This window comes from Apus apus, chromosome Z (genome assembly GCF_020740795.1).
Source record: "Apus apus isolate bApuApu2 chromosome Z, bApuApu2.pri.cur, whole genome shotgun sequence".
Lineage (NCBI taxonomy): Eukaryota > Metazoa > Chordata > Aves > Apodiformes > Apodidae > Apus > Apus apus.
In genome coordinates, this window is record NC_067312.1 from 9,165,104 (window position 1) to 9,174,545 (window position 9,442).

Below are 9,442 nucleotides of genomic sequence, written 5' to 3' on the forward strand. Positions count from 1 at the left end.
AGCTGGTGCACCCTGTAACTGCAGTAATGGGGTGCCCCAGCAGATGGTGGGTCCCACGCCTCAGCTGGTGCTCCATGAGGTGGCAGGGAGGCAGCCCAGCCTTCCCCTGCTTGCACCAGGGATGCAGTGGAGGTGCGTGGGGCTAGCACCTGGATCGAGAGCCACAAAACCCAGCTGGGACTATGGTAGGCAGCCCACACACCCCTCCACCACCATCTTGATCTTCTGTAGTGTCGGGCACTGTCCAACAGCCTCCAAGACACCACCATGCTGAGCACTCTCTCGCCCCACCAGTGGCATTGCCACCAGGGGCTGCAAACCCAGAGAGGTATCCAGCGACTCCATCTCCCATCTCCATCTGCAGAAAAAAAAACCTGCATCCCCAAAATTGCAGCCTGTGGACTCTGGGCTGCTCACTGTGATGTGTTTTTCTCCATTCTGTCCTCCTCTCCCACCACCAAATGCATTGAGAATCATAGAATAGTTTGGGTTGGAAGAGACTTTAAAGATCATCAACGTCCAACACCCCTGCATGAAAAGGGACACCTTCCACTAGACAAAGTTGCTCCAAGCCCCATGCAACCTGGCCTTGAACACTTCCAGGGATGGGAACTTCACAGCTTCTCTGGGGAACCATGCCAGTGTCTCACCATCCGCACATGAAAGAATTTCTTCCTAGTGTTTAACTTAAATCTAACTTTTTCCAGTTTAAAACCATTACACCTTGTCCTGTAAGTATATGTCCTTAGAAGAGGTCCCTCCCCAGCTTTTCTGTAGCCCCTTCAGGGACTGGAAGGTGCTTTAAGTTCTCCCTATAGCTTTCTCTTCTCCAGGCTGAACAGCTTCAACTCTCTCAGTCTGTTTTTCCCTCGTGCAAAACTGCAGCCAGTCCATTGCCATTTCCAGGGGCAACCACCCCAGGGGAGATCCCTCTGCTCAGGCAGCACCTTCACAGTGTCCCATGTTCACAGAGGTGCCCAGAGGCTGCAAACCAGCACCCGGAGGTTCTGGAGGGGCCTTGCAGAAGTGTGTTAAAGGCTGATAGTTTATCTTGGATCGCTCCTGAGTGCTGGCAATCCCATGCCTCTTGGAAGAAAACCTTTGAAACTTTGAGTGTTATTCTACAGGCACAGCAGGAGGAGCGTGGAAGTATTTTCATGCTTTCTAACAAGCCATTTGTGAGATGCTGCTCTGTTCTCTTCCCAGCCTGCAAAGTTCCAAGGCAGCCTCAGACCCTCCTTAGAAGAGGGTACAAGAGTAGCTGGAGCCATGTCCCCACTCCCAGCCCCAGCAGGGACTTGCTGTGTGGCTTTGGCCCCATCACCTCCACCAAGTCTCACAGCAGCCAGCTGAGATGCGAAGATAAAGGCAGCCATGTCCCTGCCCCACCAGACTGTGGCTGTCAGGCATTTTAGTAGTGCTTTTTGCATATAGGGAGCAAAGAATGTAGCCATGCACGGAAACTGCCAGGTTTGCTCCCTGCCACTGCTATTCCCCAGCAGCATCAGTGCTGCAGTCACACCTTGGGACAGACAGCAGGTTGCTGAGGAGAGCAGGGGTCCCAAACATGCTTCTGGATGTCCTTGTTGAGGGATCAGATAAGGTTCATCTCCATGGCAGAAGAAGCGTCCCTGCACACCCACCTGGCTGCAAGCCACTGTGACCAAGAAAGGGAGGCAGGCTGGGATTCTCCAGAGTCCAGATGAATCTTCCTGCCTTAGATGATAGGCTCTCCCCATTTTTTTTAAGCCATTCCATGGCTTTTCTGCCACAGCAGGACCCACGGCTGTGATGTACCACCCCGACCCATCCCTGGACTCTGTGCTCCCCCCAGCACCCCTCACATCAGCTGCTGCTCACACCCTCCGTGTCTCATCCCACCTCCCTCCAAACGCCGGCGCTTCAGGGCAGGGAAAGCATCTCCTTGCCTCTTTCTGATGGGCTGCTACGCAGACTGCAGTTCCTGATGAAAAACATCACCCTCACGGGGCAGGAGCTGCAGGTATTGCTCACCCAGGGAATTGCTTTTGGCTGGGTCGAAAGGGGCCAGAGGCAGGAGCTGCAGGGGTGGAGACTCAGAGCTCGGGCTCTTTGCTACGGGCTGGTGACAACACAGCACAGGCCACCAGTCTCACTGCCACCTGTGCCAGGGGAAGGCAGGTGGTTCCCCAACACCTCGCCAACACCCACCAGGTGCACAGGCTCCCTGACCAAAGTGAAGGAAAAGGTGCAGACACGGAACATCATCACCGAATGGTTCAGGTTGGATGGGACCTTCAAGGGTCATCTAGCCCAATCCTGCAGTGAGCAGGGACATCTTCAACTCGATCAGGTTACTCACAGCCTATACCCATGGACAGTGCAATCGAGTGCATCCTCAGCAAGTCTGGTGATGACACCAAACAGTGTGGTGAAGTCAACACACTGGAGGAAAGGGGTGCAATCCGGAGGGACCGTGACAGGCTCGAGAAGCAGGCTCATACAAACTGCATGTTCTTCAAGGCCAAGTGCAAGGTCCTGCACCTGTGTTGAGGCAATCCCATGTGTGAATACAGGTTGGGAGGGGAAAGGATTGAGGACAGCCCAGAGGAGAAGGAATTAGGGGTAGTGGTGGACCAGAAGTTTAACATGAGACTTCAGTGTGCACCTGCAGCTCAGAAAGACAACCATGTCCTGGGCTGCATCAAAACAAACATAGCCAGCCAGCTGAGAGAGGTGATTCTCCCCCTCTACTCTGGTGAGACCCCAAATGGAGCACTGTGTCCAATTCTGGAGTCCCTAACATATGCAGGACATAGAATTCCTCAAGTGCATGCAGAGGAAAGCCACGAAGATGATCAGAGGGCTGGAGCACCTCCTCTGTGAGACAGGCTGAGAGAGTGATGTTGTTCAGCCTAGAGAAGAGGAGGCTCCGTGGTGACCTTGTAGCAACTTTCCAACATCTGAAGAGGGCCTACAAGAAAGCTGGGATGGGGCTTTTTAGACAGGTGTGTAGTGAGAGGAAAGGGGGCAATGGTTTGAAGCTTAAAGAGGGGAGATTCAAGATGGACATTAGGAAAAAGTTCTTTCCTGTGTAGGTGGTGAGATGCTGGAATGGGTTGCCCAGGGAGGTTGTGGCTGCCCCCTCCCTGAAGTGTTCAAGGCCAGGTTGGATGGGGCCTTGAGAAGCCTGGTCTAGTGGGAGGTGTCCCTGTCCACGCAGCTGGGGTGGAACTAGATGATCTTTAAGGTCCCTTCCAAGCCAAACCATTCTATGTTTCTATGAAATACAGAAATATAGGTATAGGGCAGGTATAAGGCAGGACAATATTTTGGGCTGTGTCCACACTAGGCAGAAGCCTGGGGGTCTGTTTTGACAGGCATAGGGCAAAGGAATGGTCCTTGAGACGGGACTGCCAGGGGAAGAGGGAATGAGATCCTGGCCCATGGGAAGAGGGCAGCAGCCCCAGGTTGGTGTGGGAGGGTGTGGCATTCATTTGCCCATTATTCCACCTGGCTGAGCCTTTAGCAAAGCTAGCCCCCATCAACAAGACCTAAGGGCAAGAGCTGGCTGAGCAGGACATCCTTCGCACCAGGGGGGCCTGCCAATCCCACTGGATGGAGGAAAGCCACCACACCTGCCCCCTCTGATCTGCCTTTGGTTCAGGGTGTCCTCACTCCAGGATGGGGTCTGCTGCTCCCTGGTGGCACTACGGAGCTGGCTGCCCACCAGCAACACAGCCTCTCTCATCCCTCGACCTGCAACACCACTGAGGTCTCCAAGCACGCAGAGGGACAGTTACCCCCTGGTAGCATCTCCAGCCCACAACCACAGTCTCACTCTACGTTAACATGAGGCAGGTCAGCATGCAGCGAAATCAACCTTGGCTACCACATGTTTTGGCAGGGAAGAGCCATGAAGCTACAGACTTGTAGCCAGTGGAGCCAGTGCTGCAGCTGTCCCAGACTCTGGGATCCTCAATATTTTAGTAAGCACATAAAGAACAGGCGATGTAGCCAAGAGGGAGAGATTCCAGCTAATAAACCAACACTGTGTCAGACTCCTACCATGTCCTTAGCTGGCACCTCCCTCAGCCTTTTCAAGCACATCCAGAAGAAATATGAGCAGAAAAGGTCTATCTGATACCTTCAGCAGCACAGAAGTCACCAGGACAAGACATGAGCAAACACAAGCCCTCAGCACCCTCATAAGTGGTGACAATTAAAGACCTGAGGAACAGATTCCTCCTCTCTCACTCTCTGACAGGAAGAGAGAGCGAGTTTCCTGAATCTGATTGCACACACAGTGGGAAAGCAGGAAAACAAGGAGATCCTTGATGCATCCCTATTTTTTTCCTCTGCAGTAGCACACCATGGCATCACCAGCCATGCAGAACCTCCCCACCATGCTCATGGCTGATGCGTTTCTCCTCGTGGCTGCTGAACCTTTGGCATGTGTTTGGTGCAAGAACTTCATGGTACCAGAGGCTGCATCTTTGCACCAGCCAAGACTCATACTGTTTGAGCAACTTGCAGTTTCCTCCTGCTCCCCCAGCACAGCCCTGGGGTGCCAGTGACCAGCATCTCTTCCCAAGCCCCTTTCCAGACTGCATTTCTCCCATATTTCAATTCCACTCCTCCCTCCTGCCCTAACCTTCTGATTTTCCTTTCCCTGCACTTGTCAAGTGCCACCCTCAACCCTTGAGCAGTATCACTCTGCCTTCCAGAAGAGATAATGCAAATTAAAAGCTTCTGTCCACCAGAACCACTTCACTCATGGCACTTTTAGGAAATTGCTGCCTTAGCCAGGAAAAGTCACTTCAGGTCCTGAGCATTTTCCTGATAATAGAAATTCTAGCAAACAAGCCAGACCCCAGCCAAGTAGCTGGCCGCTGTGGGTACAGCCAACCAGGGGAGGATATTCCCTATGTGACAAAATAACAGGTAACTGTTCCTTCCCCAATCAGCCATGGAAATTTAACCCAAGGGCTTTCAAAAATGACCAGTGACTGTGAGTGCCCAAACAAAACACTCCCTACAAGTGCCTTTATTTCCAGGAGACATGCTTCTTGCCTTTGCAGGTATCAGCCTCAAGTCAGACAGCCACAGAGACCCCAAATCACCCCTGAAAATATATCAATGAGCAAGGGCTGAACAGTTCAGCAGGCAGGAAAACCCCACAGCACTCAAACTGCTCTGATCATCCCAGCTGTGTTTCATCAACTTGTTTCCCCAGCTTCCTTTCATAGATCTTGTGATTACTACTCAAAGCTGCCAAGGGTCTGCAGCAAGCAGTGGTCTGGTGGCACAAGGCTCTGTCCATCAGCCCTTCTCCTGAGCCAGCACCAGCTGCCTCCCAGTAAATGCTTTTTCAGAGAGCATCCTTGCAAAACAAGAGCTGATCCTTTTAGGAGAAAACTGCCAAAAAGGTGGATTGGGTAAAGGCTCAGGACACACCAGCTTTTGGAATGGTCTGCTAGAAAGCAGATGCCATTAAGCCCTGTCTTGGCTGACTCCATCTACCTGCTAAGCGTATCATCACTGCAGCCCAGCCTTTCACCTAAGAACACTTCCCCATTGAGGCTAGCTCCCCATGCATGGGAGACTCACCCTAAAGAGCTTCAAAGGAACTTCAAAGGTAGGTTTGCAAAATCAACATGGTAGCAGTGACAACACACCAAAACCTATCACTATCACCTTCCCTCCCTTTCCCGTCTTCCTGCCTCCTGAACCACAGCAAGGCATGGGCCCTGCAGGGCAACTCTGTGCTTGCACAGCCCTTGTTTATGGATAGGGCTGCAATTAAGCAAGCGGGTGCCCACTCACTGCTCTGGAAGAGGAAACCCCACAGGAGTTGTCAAACTGAATAACCCAGGCCCTGCCCCAGCTTCCACAATAGGAATTAAGTCACGATGCATCAACAAGAGCAGTAAATCAGGCAACAGGAGAAAAAAAGTTTACAACAGAGACCTCTCTTGTCCTCTCTCATGTACCAGAGATGACCCATGCCTTTGGATCCTGCCTTTGCAAACTCCTTAGAGGCACAGGGCCAGGTTCCTGAGGCAGAGGTGCTTTGCAGTTTGCTTTAGATACCAACTGTTGCTCAAGAATTGAGAGAGCACCAACACCCAGTCCCTTGGAGCATCCCCAGGATTTCCAGCTAAATTTCAAGGTGGTTTTTTCCACCCACATTGGCCACAGGGGTCTGACTGTAGTAGATAAAACACAACCCAAGACATTTGCAATGTATTTGACCATACAAACAAGGGCTACAGAACGGCTCAAAAGCACCTTCAAATATTTGGATTCTGGGGAATTCAGGGCATTGAGGAGTTACTCTTCCTCTGAAAGTGGGGGAAGGAGCCTGTGGATCAACCACAGCTTTGGCAACATGAGGAAGAGAATTGTGAGCACAGCTGGCATAACATGCTACTTGGGTAATTTTTGTTTGTACAGTTGTATCCCTTCAAAGAAACAAAAGCAGGGTTAGCAGTGGTCAGTTTTTACAGTCTCAAGTGCAATTATTTCAAGGCTTTTGCTGAGATACCAACAACTGCCACCAGACCTTTACACCAGGAAACACCTGCAGCACAAGCCTGACCTGGGCTCACATCTGGCTGCTGAGCAAAGTGGAGTTACCTTGTGAAACACCAGCAGGTCGGTACTTGTATGAGGGTTTGGTTATGGGTGAGTTTGTTTATCTTCAGTTAACTTGGCATGGTTATTTTGCAGAAGGCTAGCCCGGACACTTCCTAGCTCTTCGCTGTGTGCTGCAGACAGCAGTACTTCATCCAAGATTGGAGGAGCAGAGAGATCCAATACATACTAGATTGGAGATACACACAGTTTTAACTGTCTTCAATGACAAAAAGGAAAATCATAGGATCACAGAATGGTTTTAGTTGGAAAGGACCTTATACCTAATTCCAACCCCCCATCATGAACAGGGACACCTCCCACTAGATCAAGTTGCTCCAAGCTCCATCCAATCTGGCAATGAATACTCCCAGGAAGGTGGCATCCACAGCTTTTCTGGGAAACCCGTCCCATTGTCTCACCACCGTCACAGGAAAGAATTTCTTCCTAATGTCTAACCTAAATTGATCTGTCTTTCCATCTAAAACAATTCCCCCTCATCCTGTCACTCCATGCCCTTGTAAGAAGTCCCTCCTCAGCTTTTCTGTAGCCCCTTCAGGTACTGGAAGGTGCTTTAAGATGCTGTCAACCTGTCTCCATAGCAGAGCTGCTCCACCCCTCTGATCATCTTTGTGGCCTCCTCTGGACTTGCTCCAGCAGCTCCATGTCCTTCTTGTGTTGGGGGCTCCAGAACTGGACACAGCACTGCAGGGGGGGAGGCTCACAAGAGCAGAGCAGAGGGGGAGAATCCCCTCTCTTGACCTGCTGGCCACACTTTTGATGCAGCCCAGGACACGGTGGCCTTCTGGGCTGCAGGCACACATTGCTGGCTCGTGGGGAGCTTCTCATCAACCGACACCCCCAAGTCCTTCTCCTAAGGGCTGCTCTCAATCCATTTTCCACCCAGCCTGTAGTTGTGCTTGGGATTGCCCTGACCCAGGTGTAGGACCTTGACAGTGTAACAGAAGAGGATAAAAGCAGAGATGCTGCCAGGCTACCCCTCCAGGGTCTATCCTTCACATACCCCATGAGCTAGCCCACCACAGGAGCTGAGCTGGGGAGGACAAGACAGAGGGGGACTATGGTACTGCTCAGCTGCAAAAGCAGAGACAGTCTCTCCATAAATATTCCCAGGCACGAAATAAGCCAGTGAGGGGTCACATCCCACAACAATCCCAGGGAAGGGGAAACAGGACCTCCCAGTCCACCTGGTGCAGTAGTGGGGCCTGATGAGCTCTGCTCCCCTGCCAGTTTAACATGGGCTTCAGCACATGCCTATGCCCTAGGGAGAAGCACAGCCAGGAGAGTGCCCTGGATCAAAACCATGTACATCTGCAACATGCAGAAAAGTGAGGGCAGGACGGGGTTTGGAGGAAACAGGCAGAGCTCTAGCACAACCAACAGGTGCAGCAACTCAGGTGCTGTACAGCAGTTGCCTTGGGAAATTTACAGGATCCCGATGTCAAACTGCATGTCAGGCACCAAGGCAGATGGGCACAAAGAGCAGGACAATCCGACTACCGAGGAAAACTACAGCCGTCACTGAAGGCAAATTGGGCAATTCCAACACCTAGAGGATGATAAACCAGAACAAAGAGAAGCTTAAAAATTAATCCTAAATGAACTGCTTCTGAAACCTGTCAAAACCACTGCCTGCATCTCATTTGATAATGGACCTGTCAGCAGCTTCTTAGGGGTCACGGCAGCAACAGAAAGTGCTGCCGTGTTCCCAGGTTTGATATCTGTTTCACCCAGGAAGTGCTTTTGATGTTTTCAGTTTAGGTGTACTCAAAAAGCTCTTGGAAGCAAAGGATTTTATCTACAGCCTCTGGCCCAGAGAAGACAAAAATGTTTCTTGTGATTACAGCCTAAAACCAGGGATGCTGCCCACATGTATCTATTCCACAGGATATACTCGTGCCTCCAAACCTGGGTCATTGGACACTAAGTAGGTGCTCCACCTCTGCCACAGCCTGCTTTCAGACACTTCAGAGACAACACTTGAAAATCAAGTCATTAATATCTTCCACAAAGCCCTGGACCCACTTCCAACAGCTGAAGAGGCCAGCAGGTCTTGAAGCAACAGATTCAACATCCCATCCAAAGTGCTCCTTACCAAGCAACAACTATCTATATTTATCAAACTGCCTGAACATGCAGTTGACATTCTGGCTTTGATTTGGTTTTGGTTTCTGCATTATTTGCTGTCACCAAGTTATAGTTACTCTATATGTGATTCACCTGTGTTTTGCTGTTGGAACATGCATGCTGCCTCCATCAGAAGACTTGTACATTTGCTCCTTATTGCTCTCTCCTCCCATTAGGACCACCATGACCACTTCAGACAAGAGAAATACTACAGAATAGCTGAGGCTGAAAGACACTTCTAGAGATCTGTCTAGCCCAAGCCCCTGCTCACAGTAGGCTGCACAACACTGTGTCCAGTTGGGTGTTGAGTATCTCCAAGGATGGAGACTCTACCAGCTCCCTGAGCAAACTATGCTAGAGCCCAATCATCCTCATAAAAACATATTTTAAGTAGAATTGCCTGCATTTCCATTTATGATTCTTGTCCCATCACTGAGCCTTCTCATCTCCAGGCTGACCAATCCCAGCTTTTCCAGCCTTCAATCATGACAGAGGCTTCAACTCCTTTATTACCCTTCACTGGACCTACTCCAGTGTGTCCATGGCTCTCACTTACTAGGGAGTCCAGCACTGGAAACAGCAGATCAGATGTGTCTCACCAAGAGAAGGGAACAAACTGGTCCTTTTTAAATGGCTTGGTACTTCTTTGGTTTTATTAACCACTACAGTAATAGCAGCT